General features: G+C 36.9%; 1 protein-coding gene across 1 annotated transcript in view; it reads left to right on the top strand.

Annotated features, from left to right (window-relative positions):
- The window catches only part of LOC138702947 (dual 3',5'-cyclic-AMP and -GMP phosphodiesterase 11A-like), a 434576-nt gene that overhangs the window by 171350 nt on the left and 243070 nt on the right, over positions 1-20156 (top strand). Inside the window, exon 2 of the mRNA XM_069830369.1 lies at positions 15312-15383. The gene's annotated coding sequence lies outside the window, so the exon portion shown is untranslated. The remainder of the gene's footprint in view (positions 1-15311; positions 15384-20156) is intronic.

Below are 20156 nucleotides of genomic sequence, written 5' to 3'. Positions count from 1 at the left end.
CATAGCATGCAGCACTTATGGGCGAATCCAGAAATGCATAAAGAGTGTTAGTTGGAAGGCCGGAGGGAAGACCTAGACTTAGGGAGAAGTAGATGAGAGGATAATATTAAAATGGATTTGAGGGAGGTGGGATATGATGATAGAGACTGGATTAATCTTGCACAGCATAGGGACCGATGGCAGGCTTATGTGAGGGCGGCAATGAACCTGCGGGTTTCTTAAAAGCCATTTGTAAGTAAGTAAGTATGTCTGACCTGACCGTGTTAATTATTCAAGAATTAGGGGGTTAGGTACAGCTTAGAGCAGTAAAATTTTTGGAAATATTAAACATTTTTTCCGTCCATTACTGTATCTTGTACAATAATGAAAATTGGTATGTGTAGAACACTGTCCTTCTGCTATATGAAAAGAATATTTTTACGATTAAAAAAATTACATTTTTTTTTTCAAAATTCAAAATGGTGGCAATACACTGAGCAGTGACGAAGCTTTTTCTTCATAACTCATAAACTTTTTTACTTTTTCATGTTCTCTCTCTTTTATTTTATTTTATTGCTGAAACTCATGTTTCCAATACCATGCTCTTTCAACTACATTCCTTAAACAATATTTTTTTTTATTTTGTGTTAAAGAAAATGGGCTAAGCGGGATGAAGTTACAGGAGAATGGAGAAAGTTACACAACACAGAACTGCACGCATTGTATTCTTCACCTGACATAATTAGGAACATTAAATCCAGACGTTTGAGATGGGCAGGGCATGTAGCACGTATGGGCGAATCCAGAAATGCATATAGAGTGTTAGTTGGGAGACCGGAGGGAAAAAGACCTTTAGGGAGGCCGAGACGTAGATGGGAGGATAATATTAAAATGGATTTGAGGGAGGTGGGGTATGATGATAGAGACTGGATTAATCTTGCACAGGATAGGGACCGCTGGCGGGCTTATGTGAGGGCGGCAATGAACCTTCGGGTTCCTTAAAAGCCATTTGTAAGTAAGTAAGTTAAAGAAAATACTGATACTTGACCATTTTTAAAATGAATTTATTTTTTATCAGACAATCTATCAAAGGTAGAGAAGTGATTTTGCATCATATTGTAGATATGACATACATAAATACACAAAAAAACATTCATCGCAGAATGTTGGATAGTTTTTGAGTTGCTCTTCTGTTCGTTGGATCCAAAGTTCGAAGGCTCAATTCTGTGCCGAGTATATGGATTTTATTTATTTATTTATTTAAGCCTATTTTTAAATACATATTTGGTTATTGGTAAAGCCTTTAGTAAGGCTATAGTAAGTCTGCAGGTAAAGCATTCCAGTCCCTGATAGAACGATTGAGAAAGGAATACTTTCCAATGTCCGTCCTCTGTCTTCTTTCCCTCAATTTATATGAGTGGTCGTTCTTTGAAGAGTAATTTGGCGGCTGCAACCTATTTTTTTTATTTCTCTCCAGGCTGGCTCACCTCTGTATGTTTTGGACATTGCGCATCATCGAATTCGCGTTCTCCTGTCCGTGAGTGTGTCCCATTTTAATGGTGAATTATTATGACAACGCTTGAGAGCCGGTTTTTTAATCTCTTCCAATGTCTTAATATGTTCTAATCTGTAAGGATCCCACCATATTTCATTACTGGACGAACTAGTTCATGGAGAAAGAAGATGAATGAAATGAAATCTATTTTTTTTTCTACAGGGAAGAGGAAGGAAAATAGACCGTGGAAATGAAAATTTCAACCCAGTATTAACCTAAGTAACTGTGGAAAACAACCGAAAAACCATAGTCTGGTTGGTCGGTCCGGGGACTTGAACCGCGGACCTCCCGAATGCGAGTCCCGTGTGAAATGCATGAGCCACTTAAATGTGACGTTATATCAATTTTATAGCGCTGGGGTGATGTCGTTCTGTAGGGCGTGATTCTAAATCATTCCTCAGAATTAGGTCGACTATCGATGTCAAGGGGTTATTGTCCGAATAAGGAACCAGGTTCTTGCGAAACTCCTGAGCACCGTATTCAGTTATATTCAAAAGTCTTCATCTTCAGATACTGTCATTATTTAAAGTGCTTCCATAGACCTTACAGCAAAGAAATCGTTACGCAATAGGAAAGAGGAAAAGAAAGTATTTTACAGTTTCATTTAAGTGATCTTTGTGTAGTAGAGAAAATGGTTTTCTCTTTGTAGTAAGAAAGAATTCTTGTCAGATGTGTTGAATGCCGTGGAATTCCGAGACGCGTTTATTCTCCAGCTCTTGTCGCTGTATTACGGAAGAATCTGCAAAAAATGAGAAGAATACACTGTTACTTCATCTCTGTGCAAGACTTCCGTATTCATTTCGAGTTCACACAATAAAGATGACCTCATAACCCCGTCAGAAATACTCGTAAAGTCACAGGGTGTTGCACAATCTAGATCACTTAAAATATCAACATCTCCAAAGTTTCGGAGCATCTTGAGGATCTTAGGCGATGAGCTACTGAAAATAGTCGAATATATATATATTTTTTAATTTAATCGTTTTTTTTACTTTCGCGCTGAAAATGTACGGTTTCATAAAAATTGTATTTCAATATCTTAATTATAAGCATACTTTTATATAATAGGTAGAAGTTGTGTCAATTAGAGATGAACAAAACTAACTGCCGCTCTCGCTCGCCGTGTTCGCTGCATTTGTCTTTCGAGTCTCGCTCGTCATTCTCGAAATAGCATTTGGTCGGCGTGGAAAGATTTCGGTAACTTTGAATAACATACATCATTGAAATAAATAACATTATTAATGGGACAAAAAGACAAAACAGAACAGTATCTTAGTTATCAAAATGTTCTGGTTCTATTATATGATATTACCTTTGGTTATATAAACAGGAAAAAAGAACAATTCTCAAATAAATTTACATTTCTAAGAAACATAAAAAATAACGTTAATACCTTTTTACTTGAGATTGCACACTTGATCTCAAGCATATGAAAAGAAAATTCCTACCCTTTTAATAAGGGCCTAGTAACTAAATAATGACTGCGGAACGGATTATTATACACTGAAAGGTAGAGATGATGTTAAAAATAGACTACTTGATTGTTTATACATATATAATAGTTGCCAAAGTAGATAAAAGTTCAGTCAGGTATAAACAACTGTGGCGAGTCAAGGCTGCTTGACGTTCGGGTCTTCGGGAGTGATCAATCTCGACGTCTCGAAACACTCACAAACAGTATTTACGTCAACGACGCGACGTAAAGAACATTGTCGTGCCGGTTGTCGGCTTTACGGGCGCTGTTAGTCTTGCTTTCTCGGTCGTTGTTCATCTCTAGTGTCAATGTACGATTTATGTGTAACCAAAACTTTTTTCCTCAAAATAAATAAATAAATAAATAAATAAATAAATAAATAAATAAATAAATAAATAAATAAATAAATAAATAAATAAATAAATTTTGTCCACACCTGTGGAGTAACGGTCAGCGCGTCTGGCCGCGAAACCAGGTGGCCCGGGTTCGATTCCCGGTCGGGGCAAGTTACCTGGTTGATGTTTTTCCTGGGGTTTTCCCTCAACCCAATATGAGCAAATGCTGGCTAACTTTCGGTGCTGGACCTCGGACTCATTTCACCAGCATTATCACCTTCATCTCATTCAGACGCTAAATAACCTGAGATGTTGTTAAAGCACCGTAAAATATGGAATATGGCGATTTTCGACCTCCTCTAAATTTTGGTAACGATGAACCCACCTCGCGGCTGTACTTCCAGGAACACCGACCAAACGGCCAGCACATCTAGCCCCATATCCAGCCTCAACTAGAGCTATAACTCGCTGTCTCATGTCACGTCGGTTCGCCATTACGATGAGAAATGAGGGATGATGATAATACTTTTGTGTAGACAATGACTATTTAACGTGGTATAGAATTATTGAAATAAGGGTTATCTTGCACAGTAAGAGTTAATAAATCAACTCTAACTTAAATATTTACATAACAGGATATAACAGGAAATCCAATTTTTGCGAAGCTAATCAAATTAAATCTAATTACATTAACTAAACAAACTCAAAGTTATGACACCACATTGCTACAGCTAAATTCTAGGTTATTAACATAAGCATTGAATAGGTCCGTGCTTATGCGTTGGACGACAAAACCAATCATCGAAAAGTTCGAATATTGCCGACGAATGTAACTTCTTGCTTTTTATAATGTAAATCAGACTTATACCTACAATCATTCATATTTCTTATATTACTTATTAATATTTATAGCCAACATTGAATTTGTAAAGAAAAGACTTTAGAAATCTCATATCGAATTTGTGATCTGTAGTGACATAAACATAGATTATCTCTCGGAACTTTTCCGTAAAAGTAAATTAAATTCACTCCTTGAAACTGGAAACCTTAGTCGTAGACTCAGTTTCCCACCAGCATTCAGGCTGAAGTAGCACAGCCATTGATAAAAGTTTTGTACACTGAATTAGACTCAATTCCTATTCGACAGCACCTATAATCAATGGCTTGTATGAACATGATAAACAAATCCTGTTTCCAATGTTACTGAACAATTTCAAAATATTAATTTAAAAACTAAAAAAGGTCGTAAATGCTGTATCTTGTGTTTATTTACATTTATGTCTACAAAATGAATCTTGGAAAAACGTATATGTTACTGGTACTACTGATATTAAGAGTAAATGTATTGTATTTTTTACTTCATTTCAGAATCACTTCAGTGGATGTTCTCCACTCAATGTTGTGAAAAAATTCAAAAGTAAAAACATGTAGATAATGCAGGGACTTAAAAATCTCATGTATTAAAGAGAAAAATCTATATGTAATGAGGTGCAATGTAACTATCCTCATATCCTTAAATACTACAAGAAGTACAGTGTAATTTATCAAAATTTATGAAAGAGGGAAATAGAACACATTTGAATAGAAAAGCACAAAATCCAGATAATACAATTAAAGCTATTCGGAATATTATTAAAGTTAAACTTGTAGATAGCTTAGGAAAGAAAATATTTCTTCATTAAAATTAGTGATTATAAAGTAGAGGATCCCAAATGTATTGCAAATTCTTTTAACGTCTTATAGTATATAGTACAGAAATATTACTGGCAAGTTAAACATTCAAGATTTTGCTAAAGATACTGCAATTAGTTACTTAACACATGCATTTAATAGTTAGTATTAATATATGTAATTAATCAGTAACTGCAACAGTGCTTATTCATTCAATCATAACATGAATGAAATTGAATGCACATTAAATTAAACACTATTGAAAACACGTAGATAAAATAGTTAAAATCAATTGAAGGGGTGAGAATGAAATAATCCAAAGCCACACTTTTAACAAAAATTGTTTTGTGCGAGGCATTTATTACACATATGGGAAAGCTACTAATAAAATATTGTTATAATTATTGTTATAATTATTGTTATAATTACTCAACAAATGACATAGCCTAAGGACTCTAAACCTTTGTAAACGTTTGTCTGTGTGGCTTAGGAATATTTTTTAATTTCATTTTAATTGTTAGTTTTTAATATATATATATATATATATATATATATATATATATATATATATATATATGCATTTACATTGTATATGTGTGTATAAATGCATTCGTTAGATTAACGTTTATAATATTATAACTTGTAATTTTGTAATTTCTGTGATCATTAACACTTAATCTGAGGACTTTGTAAAACACTATTTCAAAGTTATTTAGAAAAAAAAATCATTGAGATAGACTAAGAATCGAACTCGCTTTCTTCTACACATCACGCAGAGATCTTAGCGTCTGAGCTATTGCAACGACACGAAAGCTTTAATTTCTGTGCGGAGTGTCGATCTAGTCATGAAGGTCCATTGTCGATTTAACTATACGATTTACGTATATATTTATCTTTTATTTACGTAATATTATCATATTTTTTGCAGTTTTTGAAGTGAATTCCGGAACGATGCTAGTAACAAACCAAATAGCTTGAATCTAAGCAACTCAATATTCGTTATCTTGTGTATCAGTGCTCTGGTCTCTGATCATGCGCAGTGTTTTACATCTGAGACTTAGGAATATTCAATTGTCTCATTCCTTTTCAGGGAAACTGTACGGTCAATTCCCAAGTTACTCTCTCCATATCAAATGAGAAGAAAGGCATAGTTCTACGTGAAGAGAATGTGAATATCTATGTTGTAACTTTCTTTTTGTCTAACTTTTATAGTTGAATTTCCTTACATCACTTCGGAAAGAATAAACTTCACATTCAAGTTGCTTTCAGAATCTGACAGGATGACGTGATCGACTGCAAAGAACAAGGGCCACCTTTTGGTGAACCTCATTAGTCTGCTGCATTTGGAACGTGCTGTTTCTTCCATATGCTGACTACAAATTTCTGATCTCTAGGATTCGAAGTTGTTCGCGATCAATAGCAATGCATCCATTATGACACCTCCCAGACTTTTATGGCCTTAAAATAGGGCATGCAAACGGCAGTATTGGAAGTGGTGAACGACTTGGAAAGCTTTATACAGTCGCGGCTCCTTCCGACATGCTTCCACGTCATATAGTCACTGTATAGAGACCGACTTATTAAGTGGCCGAGTAAACCAATCTCGGTTAGGAACGTTTAAGTGATAGATACAGGGACATCACTTTATTTTTACCAACATTTTTAACATTAACCTGGCTATACTCGGAAATACTGTTGCCCCCTTCCTTTACAGGAGTTTGATGTCACTAGTGCAATATGTAAACAAATCATTTTACTGGCTATAGGAGGAGAGAAAAGTAGTGTATCCATTTATGTTGTAGGTAAATACGATATTACAATTTTCAGTCTGATCATCACTTTTACGGAATTCATCAAAATACAGTAGAGTAGTAACATTTTTTTTTTTCAAAAACTCAACTTTTCAGGCGGCTATGTTCGTTATGTAATGTCTACTTTATTTAGCATATTAATTATTGATGTTAACATACAATATAGAGAGTGCATTTATATTGAGGGGGTCGTAAGTAAAGGGCTGTAAGTGCACTTAAGTTACTTTTGAGAAAATGGGGTTTAAATATTTAAGCTTTCGTAAAATCGGTGAAATTTTTATTTAAATTTTAATGTGTGATGCGATTAAGATATCCCTTTGCCACTAAAATTTTAGATACTTTTGCTTACACTGGATGCACTTAACTCATGTTATTACAAATGTCACTAGCATTCCTTTGCTTCTAGCCACCTCAATTCAAAAAAGCTAATCTGAATTTTTAAACAAGTTGCTGAAAATGGTTGCCGTTCATTACAATGCAGGCTTCAATTCAGTACGCATATTATTAAAAACATTTTGAAGCATATTCTCTGAAATTGAATTTATCGTTTCTTGAATATAATTTTTTAGTACGATATTATTAATATAGGTTTTTTCTTCAAAAGGAAATGCAATCATATTTCTGAAACACACTATACACTGCAGTGTTTACTTCACTGCTTGAAGACTTCGAATGCAACAGCGGCCGTAAGTTTGTGTGTCTGACGGGAGCAAGGACATTAGTGAAGGGGTGAGAGTGAAGTACATTCAGAAATGCAGGTACAATAAAAATGCAAGTAAAAATAAAATGATGTCCCTGTATTAGTTAACCACGCATTATGTTGTTTTACTCTGGCACCGAGCTCGGTTACGGTACGTAATACGAGAGATATTTTGTTTTTTTTTTTTTCGGTCGTTAGTTGTTTTTTTACTTCGTTATTTAACGACACTATATCAACTAAGGGGCTATTTAGAGTAGATAGACTTTAAGATAGCGAGACAGCATTTGACGAGATGAGGCTTAGGATTCGCCATAGATTACCTGACATTCGCCTTAGGGTTGGGGAAAATCTCGGAAAAAACCAACCAGGTAATCAGCCCAAGCAGGAATCGAACCCACGCCTGAGCGCAACCCCGGATCAATAGGCAAACGCGCTACCGTCTGAGCTACGCCGGTGGCTTGTTTGTTCTCGTTTGTTCGTTCATATTTTATTCCTTACTTCGTTAATTTCTCCCTTCATTACTGCGTGCGTTAATTACTATATCGTTCAAAGAGAAATCTTCCCAAAGGAAATAGGAAAAACAATGAAGAAAGGGTTTATTATTAGTACATTATGCAACGAGCCTATAATGGTAGTAATTAAGACGCAAGTATGAAACGAGCGCAAGCGAGTTTCATAATTTTCATACGAGCGTCGTAATTACCATTATAGGCAAGTTTCATACGACTTTTTATGCTCGACCATATTTCTAACTTGAAATTATTCAAAAGTAGGTCATGCTATGTTTATGTAAGTGAGTAGCGAACTGACCTGAATTGTGAGATGTGCACAGACGCGAAAGTATTGATTTTTTCCGAGGCCGAATGTCATTGACCTTGATATAACGTAGAGAATAAGATGAACATTAGACTTGATATAACCTGGAAATTGATTTAGAATTGAAAAACGAGATGACAAATTGAATTTATTTGAATATCATTTACAATTAACGCTAATTATTATAGTAACAAAACATAACCTTCTGCGACAGTATTGAATTACCAGCCTCCGTGACTTTTCGCTAATTGTCTTTCGATTGCATATCCGAGAATAATCGATACTTGCGGTTTTATAATGGTACAAAGGTGATTTGTCATTGGCTGAACACCTGAACTTTAATGAATAGGTGTACTTTAATGAGGTGCATTAAAGGGCTACTACCAGGTGTATAATTACTACATTTCGACATGGTCGAGCATAAAAAAAAGAAAAGAGATATGAAGACTGATATTTAACTCTGGTTTTAATTTCCAAATGAATTCAGTTCTATGTTATGAGTCACAATGATGTGTGAATAGTTTCGACTATCAATTGCGTTGTTGTCTCGAGACTAGGCCTCATGGAATGAGGAAGCAATAATTATGAAGTAATTAACGAGAAGACTCCGCCTTGTTAAATTTAAATGCGGGGAGTATAAAGACAGAAATGGAAAGTTATATCAAAATTTTATTTAAAATCCCACACATCCTTACAGTCCCAATCATACTTAGAATAACAATCGCGAACAGCACAAATTTTTCACTTTTTTGTTTAGAGCCAGTACAGAAAATAGTTTCACTGCGGGCTAAAGCAAGGAGATGCACTGTCACCTTTACTTTTTAACTTTGCTCTAGAGTATGCCATTAGGAAAGTCCAGGATAACAGAGAGGACTTGGAATTGAACGGGTTACATCAGCTGCTTGTCTATGCGGATGACGTGAATATGTTAGGACAAAATACACAAACGATTAGGGAAAACACGAGAATTTTACTGGAAGCAAGTAAAGAGATAGGTTTGGAAGTAAATCCCGAAAAGAAAAAGGATATGATTATGTCTCGTGACGGGAATATTGTACGAAATGGAAATATAAAAATTGGAAATTTATCTTTTGAAGAGATGGAGAAGTTCAAATATCTTGGAGCAACAGTAACAAATATAAATGATACTCGGGAGGAAATTAAACACAGAATTAATATGGGAAATGCCTGTTATTATTCGGTTGAGAAGCTTTTATCATCCAGTCTGCTGTCAAAAAATCTGAAAGTTAGAATTTATAAAACAGTTATATTACCGATTGTTCTGTATGGTTGTGAAACTTGGACTCTCACTTTGAGAGAGGAACATAGGTTAAGGATGTTTGAGAATAAGATGCTTAGGGAAATATTTGGGGCTAAGAGGGATGAAGTTACAGGAGAATGGAGAAAGTTACACTACACAGAACTGCACGCATTGTATTCTTCACCTGACATAATTAGGAACATTAAATCCAGACGTTTGAGATGGGCAGGGCTTGCAGCACGTATGGGCGAATCCAGAAATGCATATAGAGTGTTAGTTGGGAGGCCGGAGGGAAAAAGACCTTTAGGGAGGCCGAGGCGTAAATGGGAAGATAATATTAAAATGGATTTGAGGGAGGTGGGATATGATGATAGAGAATGGATTAATCTTGCACAGGATAAGGACCAATGGCGGGCTTATGTGAGGGCGGCAATGAACCTCCGGGTTCCTTAAAAGCCAGTAAGTAAGTAAGTAAGTATCGAAAATAGTTCATTGCCACGCAACTCTTTTATTTAGTAAAAATAGTGACCTGCATGTAAAGCACTGGCCACTAGCACGGATACAGGAAGCTATTCGCTTTTTTTCGAGGCGTCGGTGCGTCAAGTGTGAAGTCTAACAGGTTTGCGAGCGTCTCGTCGGAAGAAAGGGATTTCCGATTTAGCTCCCGTCCGTCTCCCATTCCGCACTCTAATGGTTCTTCTTGTCGAACTTAGGAATCCCGAAGCCATCCATCCGATAGCCTTTAACAATGTGTCAACTTGCAGCCAACTTTTCACTCGGCCTTATGACCCAGATTCTGCGAGAGCACATCTGCGAGATGTATCGATAGAGAGGTCTCATAAAAAAAAGTGTATCGAACGCGCTGTAAAATCCCCTGGATTAAAACAAGCCTGGATTAGTGTATAATTTCGTTCTTGTATCCCGGATTTACGCTTTTCAGTATGCTTGGGAGAGAAATCGATTGGCTCAATACGTATGGGGAAGGGTTTATTGAGACTTTCTGAAATGTTATTGGCTTAAGTACAAGATTAGAAAACTCAGATTTTTTTGTAATCAGATAAGGGACGAGAGGATGAGAAAAAGATAAATGGAAAGGAAGAATGGAATAAAGAATGTAATGAAATAGAATATGTGAGAGAAAAGAAACGATAAGAGAGAGTAGATTTATTTTTAGTACGAGGCGCATCCAGAAAGTAAGTTTCCCTATTAAAAAAAAAGGAACACACACTTTCAGGAAAACATTTATTGGCAACAGGTACAGCAATGTTCCAGCTATTTTTCAACATAGCCACCATCAGAATTGAGACACTTGTATCGTGGGATCAACTTTTGTATCCCTCTGTCGTAGAACTCTGCCGCCTGTGAATGGAACCAGCGTGCGACAGACGTCTTCAGCTCTTCGTCGTTGCCAAAACGCTCACCGGAGGACAGGAATTTATTGAGGTGCAAGAAAACGTGGAAATCGCTGGGAGCAAGATCAGGACTGTAGGGTGGATGATCAAACAACTCCCAGCCAAATTCCGTCAAAACAGCTGCTGTGCGCCGAGCCGTATGTGGACGAGCATTGTCATGAAGGAGCACAACACCTGCAGTAAGCATTCCACGCCTCTTGTTTTGAATGGCACGTCGCAATTTTCGCAGTGTTTCACAGTAACGGTCAGCGTTCACTGTTTCACCTCTTGGAAGGAAGTTAATGAGCAGAATGTCCTTCCTGTCCCAGAACACCGTGCACATCACTTTCCGTACCGACAGCGTCTGTTTGAATTTCGTCCTGACCGGAGATCCACTATGCCGCTAATGCATTGACTGCTGCATTGTTTCCGGGGTGAAGTGCGAAATCCAAGTCTCATCGCCCGTGACGATCCTGTCGAGGAACTCGTCGCCGTCATCGTGATACCGTTGCAGAAATGTCAGTGCTGCTCCTAAACGTTGCATTTTGTGTTCGGGTGTCAGGTTTTTCGGCACCCACCTGGCACACACTTTTTCGAACAGCAGGTGCTTAGTGACAATCTCATGCAACAAGGATCGCGATATCTGCGGAAAATGGCTGCTCAGCTCCGTAATCGTGAAGCGACGGTTCTCCATGTGCACTGCCGCACCAGCTCAACACGATCATCATTGATGAGGGACGGTCGCCCACTGCGCTCTTCATCATGGACACTTTGACGACCTTCGGAAAACTGCCTACACCAGCGACGCACCATCTGCTTATTCATGATGTTCGGCCCATAGACCTGACAGAGCTGCCGATGAATTTCAATTGGCGCAATGCGGCGGCGGGAGAAGGAATAAGAGCTTCCATTTCGGACCACTGCTGCCACGCTACTGGCACCAGGCGGGACCTGTCCGGCTGGCATATGATTGATACGTCATAGATCTTTTACGCATGCGCAATTGACACGGCTAATTACGTTTACTTTCAAGGGGAAAAAATTGGGAAACTTACTTTCTGGATGCGCCTCGTACATTATGAAACGAGCCTATAATGGTAGTAATTAAGATGTTTATGAAACGAGCGCAAGCAAGTTTCATAATTTTCATACGAGCGTCTTAATTACCATTATAAGCAAATTTCATACGACTTTTTATGCTCGACCATATTTCTAACTTGAAATTATTCATAAGTATTCATGTTATTGTTATGTGAGTGTAATAGCCTACCTCATAAATTATGAGATGTGCGCAGACGCGAAAGTATTGATTTCTTCCGGGCAACGAATGTCGACGACCTTGATATAATATAGAGAGTAAGATAAACATTAATCTTGATATAACCTTGAAATTAAATTCTACATTGAAAAATGAGATGACAAATTGAATTTATTTGAATATTATTTACAATTAAAGCTAATTATTATAGTAACAGAACATAACCTTCTGCGACAGTATTGGGTTTCCAGCCTCCGTGACGTTTTCCTAGTTGTCTTTCGATTGCATACCCGAGAATAATCGAAAACCTGAACTTTAATGAATAGGTGTACTTTAATGACATGCATTAAAGGACTGCTACCAGGTGTATAATTTCTACATTTCGGCATGGTCGAGCATAAAGTATATTACGATTCAAGGTTTGGGAAGTGCTTTTTACAAAATCGAGGAAAAGTTTTAAAAAACAAGCAGAGCGAGTTTTTCAATTTCCGAGAGTTAGTAATGCACTTTACAGACGTGTATTGTACAGCACATTTTTTGCACGATAGTATGTTTCGGAAATAATACTTTTAAAACTCTTAATATACAGTATGTACATTACATTATGAACAGCTGATAGACACGACAAAACCTTTTGAATGGTAACGTATTCACTATCGGCTCATAATCGAATAGCGAATGTAACTGCATTTACTTACTTACAAATGGCTTTTAAGTTGGGATATACAGGTTTGAGCACTAAAAAATTAGGGAAATTGAATATTTTTTTTTCTCAGCAACAATGACTCTTTCTCCTTGCTATTTTATATGCTCAGAATTCACTGCTTTTGCAATTACAGACTATTTTCAGATTTACCAAAAGTTTCACCATTATGAGTATTTATCTTAATAAAAAAGTGGCCGTTTTTGTGCACTGATGTGCCGTTTTTATGGTAATGTCCACAAATATGAATATTTCTGAGCCATTCTTTTTTCTACTTATTCCTGAATGTCAAATGAACAATATGAACTACAGTCTTTGAAACGTCTGGAATAAACGTTTTTTTATTTCTTGTGAGAAGTTAAATTTTTAATGTTTTTTACGCAGAAAAGAAAAATTTAAAATAAACTATAAATGTTACAGCAATAATTGTAGGTCATCTTGCAAATCTAGTCTTTCAGGTGAAGCTCCCTGTAAAGCAGATTTGAATAATTTCAAGGGAAAAATTGTTCCGGGGCCGGGTATCGATCCCGGGACCTCTGGTTGAACGTACCAGCGCTCTACCACTGAGCTACCCGGGAACTCCACCCGACACCGTCTCAACTTTTCCCTTTATATCCACACAACTCGCGTGGGCTGACGAAACGCCAGAGACCCACAACGAGTGCACACAATCTCTGTGTGACTTGGAATTGTGGTTTTCTGTTAACGTACACAGTGACGTATATATTATGCAAATCTAGTCTTTCAGGTGAAGTTCCCTGTAAAGCAGATTTGAATGATTTCAAGAGAAAAATTGTTCCGGGGCCGGGTATCGATCCCGGGACCTCTGGTTGAACGTACCAGGGAGCTTCACCTGAAAGACTAGATTTGCATAATATATACGTTACTGTCTTCGTTAACAGAAAACCACAATTCCAAGTCACACAGAGATTGTGTGCACTCGTTGTGGGTCTCTGGCGTTTCGTCAGCCCACGCGAGTTGTGTGGATATAAAGGGAAAAGTTGAGACGGTGTCGGGTGGAGTTCCCGGGTAGCTCAGTGGTAGAGCGCTGGTACGTTCAACCAGAGGTCCCGGGACCGATACCCGGCCCCGGAACAATTTTTCCCTTGAAATTATTCAAATCTGCTTTATAGGGAGCTTCACCTGAAAGACTAGATTTGCATAATATATACGTTACTGTGTTCGTTAACAGAAAACCACAATTCCAAGTCACACAGAGATTGTGTGCACTCGTTGTGGGTCTCTGGCGTTTCGTCAGCCCACGCGAGTTGTGTGGATATAAAGTGAAATGTATGTCATCTTGTTCACAAGTATGAAAGACAGTTGCCTGCATAATTTTACTTGAGGTATCTTGAAAACCTACCGAGTTATAACAAAAATGGTTTTGAAAAATGCAAGTTACGGGAAATAAGCGTTAAATATGCCTTACGTGCGGAGAGTTAAATAATCGCACGCTCGCACGTTTATGGTCATATCTACCAAAATATTGTATAGGGTGAAGCTTGGTAATATCGTGATACTTATAATATTATGAGAATTTTTTTACAATTTTACTAAGCGACAGGAAGATCGGTTTTTTTACGTCAACGTATTAGGGGAGAGTCGGGTAGTATCGGACATCGGGTAATATCGGACAGTGAATTTCTTTCATCTACCACACGATGATAGTACCTAATTGACATGGTTACGTTTCTGTGATGTCGCATAGAGGAACGTAACCATGTCATTCAAGTACTACCATATGGTGGTAGATGAAAGAAACGCACTGTCCGATATTAGCCGATGTTCGATACTACCCGACTCTCCCCTAAGGGAATGTTCGTGGACAAGTTTCTGCACAAAACCGGTCCTTCTCTCGCTCAGTAAAATTGTAAAAAATTCTCAAAAAGTGCTATCATAATATTATTAGTATCACAATATTACCACCTTTACCCTATATCGTAAAAATTCCTTCACTGACATAAAGATAATTGTCCAATCTTTATATAAAAACTAAACAGAAAAATGACTTTTTTACCCTCAAATCTGTATATCCCCTCTTAAAGAACACGGACGTTCATTGCTGCCCTCATATAAGCCCGCCATCGGTCCCTAACCTGAGAAAGATTAACCCTGTCCCTATCGTCACATCCCCACCTCCCTCAAATCATTTTTAATATTATCCTCCCATTTACGTCTCGACCTCCCCAAAGGAATTTTTCCCTCAAGTCTTCCAACTAAAACTGCATATACTTAAAAAATAATATTTTTAAAATTATTTCCTGGCCTATTTTGATATGGAGACCACGTTTTGTGTTGACTGATATAAATTTGACGTGCTTAATCATTCTTTCATGAATATCTCTTCTATTTTACAGATGGACTTGGCCGGTTATGGTTCCAGACCTCTGAAAGAGCAGCGGAGGGCATAAGAATTTGATCACCGTCAGGTCAGTGGCCATTTCAACCATATCTGTTGATACGTAACACGTAAGTGCAGCTGTGGGGTTGGGGACATCGTTTTGAAGAGCAGTAGCCTAGACAACGGCGGACAAAAGAATAAAGGGAAGCGCTTGAGGAAGAATGGCCGTTGTCAGCAGGGAGAGATAGACGGTTAGTAGCGTTCAATTGAGGAGGCCAGTGCTCCTGACAGCGGATATAAATGCTTGTAACAAATGGTACATATCTCTTACGTTAGAGCGTATATAAATCAAACTTTCGATTATCATTTGAAGCATCCAGCTTATGACCAGTTTCTAAACATGATATGATATACCGCAAAATAATTTGCTCGCATGGATATGTGATTTTTCAATAATCTCGTGTTAGTAACACCAATATTGTGAACTTGTGTTTAATTAACATTAATCTTCTATCTGTCTGCTTGTCTGCCTTCCTGTCAATCCGTCCGTCTGTAAATATATCTATATCTACAACAGTGTGCTGCATTTTAATACTTTTTTTTTTTCGACGATTTTGATCTGATAACTGATTCTTAACAGTTTTTTGTGCTGAATTCCAAACTGACCTCCAAATAGCCCCATCACATCAGAATTTTTCACAAATCACAAAAACCAAAATATCTAAAAACAATATATCGCGTTCATGTTTGTTAAATAGTGTAAATCAGAGTTTGTGACAAAGTTAGAACTATTAACTGAATAACAAAGCTAGTAACAATATTTACACTCATATACCTTATCTTGACCATTATTGAAGCTTATTGAATTCTATTGACTATTTGTGGGAATATCTTGAAAGGGAAAGCATGGATAAATATATAATACGATGCGAAACTGCGGTCAGCATCATCTGGCGGCGGGGGGCTGAAATAAGATGATCAGCGACTAACGTCGTAGGTGATGAACATTAGAACTACGTGTTGGGTACATTACCCAGAGTTCTCTATTTATCCGTTCGAGATATTGCTCGAGGAGACGAGATGGCAGGCAGAAACTTGCTAATAAGTGAACATAAAGTGATACGTGTATGTGTAAGCAGTGTATGTTAAACAGTGATGTTTATGGACGTTGTAAAAATAGTGTTGTTGAATGTATTGTAAAGTAATAGTAATATAATAAATTGAACTATCTAAGAAGTTCTTGCAGACTTTTCCATAGCGCTGTACAATAAATACCCAAAGAATACAATCCCAATTATCTAACCTTTTGCTTTATTTTTTGTCTCTGGTTATATTTTAATTGGGTAGTGTAAAATAGATCGTCTCTTTTATCTTCCTGTTGGCTCCGGTAAGAATTTTCAGTAGAAGATGCTGTGAGGAATAAAAATGTAAATGTTTTATTTTAAATTGGGTTAGTTTTGAATATCGATGAGGGTGGGAGGGAATACTTTCTGCATAGTTTAACATTTTCGTCACCAGGTGCGGTGCTAAATGCATGGAGTAATTACTCTTTTCGCTACTTGGTGCGCTGCTAGATGTAATAACGCCCCTCTCCCCAATAGGTGGCAGGAAGATCAATTTCTACAACAACGCTTCTAGTATGTGTTACGGGAAGCTCAGTAAGTTTCGCATCCTATTATATATTCATGCATGGGGAAAGGGCCAAGCGCCGCCCAACTAATAAGGAAGACTTTAAGAGGGTTCTTGGATGTGTGATCTGAAATTTCCCCTGAAAGGACGAGAAATTTGGTTCATTCAATGCCGAGACGTCTGGAAGCTGTCATCCGTGCTAATAGCTTGCATACAGGATACTGAAAATACATTACAGAGATCTATTATATACATTAGTATAATGTGCCAATACTTTTTTTTTTTTTTGAAATCAGAAAATAGATTTTATTTTTGTAAATAATTATTTTGTGTTACTGTTGTGATTTCTGTGAAAGATTTTTAGTTTTACATTATGTTAAGGAATAAACATTTTATTTTCTTAAACTTGCCCTTTATACAGATCTTATATGGACAATATTTTATTATTATTATTATTATTATTATTATTATTATTATTATTATTATTTATTTATTTATTTATTCTGTTGCAGTTAAGGCCATCAGGCCTTCTCATCCACAACACCAGGAATACAAATACAAGAATAGAAATAAACAGAAAAAACACTATATACAAAGTAAAGCTACACAAGAAATAAAGAGAGAGAGAGAGAGAGAGAGAGAAACACTATAAACAAAGTAAAGCAACACAAAAATATACACAGGTTGCAGTCACACAAACTTTAAATTATGAATTAATTGTATCCTACCTAATTAACTAACATAAACAAGAAACTTGCAATTTTAATCTAGATTAAAAAAGAAAAAAAAACACAAATCAATACTTCTAGCAATACCTAAAAACGATGAAAGAGTAATGGAACGGAGAAAAATTCTCTCCGGCGCCGGGATTTGAACCCAAATTTTTTAGCTCTACGTGCTGATGCTTTATCCACTAAGCCACACCGAATACCCACCCCGGCGTCGAACAGAATCGTCTCAGTTTAAGTTCCAACTCTTGGGTTCCCTCTAGTGGCCGCCCTCTGCACTACGTCATAGAGTTTATGAACGTAGGACTGAAGTCCACACATGTGCTGAGGTGCACTCGTTATGAGTGACTAGTTGGCCGGGATCCGACGGAATAAGCGCCGTCTTAAATGACGAAGTGATTTACGCATATCATATATATTATTTAATGTACCGAAGTACATATGATATTTCCTTGCAGATATTCTGCGTCATCATACGATGAAAGAGTAATGGAAGGGAGAAAAATTCTCTCCGGCGCCGGGATTTGAACCCGGGTTTTCAGCTCTACGTGCTGATGTTTTATCCACTAAGCCACATCGGATACCCACCCCGGACAGAATCGTCTCAGTTTAAGTTCCAAAAACATTAACTAAGACAAAATTTTCCAATTTAATTTTGAATTGTGATAAAGTCCGGCAGTCCCTGATGTCATTAGGTAACGAATTCCAGAGGCAAGGTATTTCTACAGTATAGGAAGATGAGTATAAAGACGTTCTATGATGAGGGATAGAAAGAAGTGCTTGATGTCTCTTTCGAAGAGTTGTAAGAAATTGAAAGCGCGATAACAGATAATTCGGAGTAGAAGTATGCATGATTCTAAACAGAAGAGACAGTAAGAAGAGACATTGAGTGTGCCAATACTTTTTTGTGCTAGAGTAAATGTATAGGAGGACATTAGATACAGATGGATAGGAGAAGAGGTCAGATACGTATGAATAGTAAGAAAGAGACAGATTAGATAAAAAGGCAGACATATATATGAACATGACACGTATAAAAACATACACAGGATGTAGAAGTAATTATTCCTAGTTATTTTCAGATGTGATAGAGAGCACATAATGAAAGATTTAGTAAAGAATGTTTTCGTATCGAGATATTATAACGATATGAAAGAAATGAGGATTTCAAATATCTAAACGCGAAAAATACCGGTAGCTTCTTTATTTAATTTTGATTATACAGTAAATTATTAAAATATTGTGAAAACTGTATAGAAAAAAATTTATATAAAAACTGTTGAAAATTACTGCCTCATTAGCATTACCGTAAATTGCTCCATGTGCGATATGCGTATCTAATAAATAAATATTTTTTAAACCGATAAATTTTTAATGGTTAGAAATTTGTGAACAGATTTGATAGAAATTATTTTGTGACATACACCGGAAACAAATCAGCTTCAAGACAGATTAGATACGGATGGGTAGTAAAATAGAATAGATACAGACATAAAATAGACATATATGCAGGGTATTTCCGAGGTAGTGTTACAAACTTTCAGGGATGATGGCGAAGGGCACATGTATCAATTTGAGATAAGGAACCCTGGTCCGGAGATGACCTAGTCGAAAGTTAAAAGCAAAAATAGTTCTGTGGAAATGAAATAATTTTATTCCTCTGTACATCTTATTTATGTGTATTTATCTGTACATCTTACACATACTGTATTCATCTGACGTTGTTTACGTTGTCTACCTACAGTATTCCATTCAGTGCGCTGTCTGAGGGGTGAGGACAGGAAACTACACTAAAGCAATGCAGATAGCGTAATGTGTAACGGACATGGTCGGTCCTGATATGCACGTCTGTAGACAGCAGTGTATGTGTACAAGTTGCAGTGTCCAGTCGATCAGTCCTAGTGAAATGGAGGAGTGCACGAGAGCGGAATAAGCAGACCTGATTTTCGAATACGGATGAGCCAATGGGAACAGTAGACAAGCTCACAGATTGTATCGGGCTAAGTACCCACGTAGGAGACATCCGGTCCATACCATCTTTCCACGACTGTTCCAAAAGTTAAGGGAAGGAGGGCACGTGATGCCAAATTACAATTCCATTTCCACACAACTATTTTTGCTTATAACTTTCGACTCAATCATTTTCGGACCAGGGTTCCTTATCTCAAATATATAATTGTGCCATTCGCCATCATCCCTGAAATTTGTAACACCACCTCGGAAACACCCTGTATATATGGACATGCAAACATATAGACAGACGAACGCAGTATATACAGAATGTTTCGGAATAACTATTTCTAATTTTCAAATGTGACATAGGGCACGAAATGAAATATTTTTGGTAATAAAGTATTATTCGGAAATATTTTCATATCGAGATACAACCATATGAAATAAATGGGAATCAACGCGAAAAGTGACCTGTGTATTGTATTTAACTTTGGTGATTACACAGTACATAAAATTATTTAAATATTATGAAAATAGTATTGAAAAGATTA

Source organism: Periplaneta americana, chromosome 7 (assembly GCF_040183065.1).
Source record: "Periplaneta americana isolate PAMFEO1 chromosome 7, P.americana_PAMFEO1_priV1, whole genome shotgun sequence".
Lineage (NCBI taxonomy): Eukaryota > Metazoa > Arthropoda > Insecta > Blattodea > Blattidae > Periplaneta > Periplaneta americana.
The sequence above is the reverse complement of the archived record's forward strand: the minus strand, read 5'-3'. Positions and strand labels throughout refer to the sequence as shown.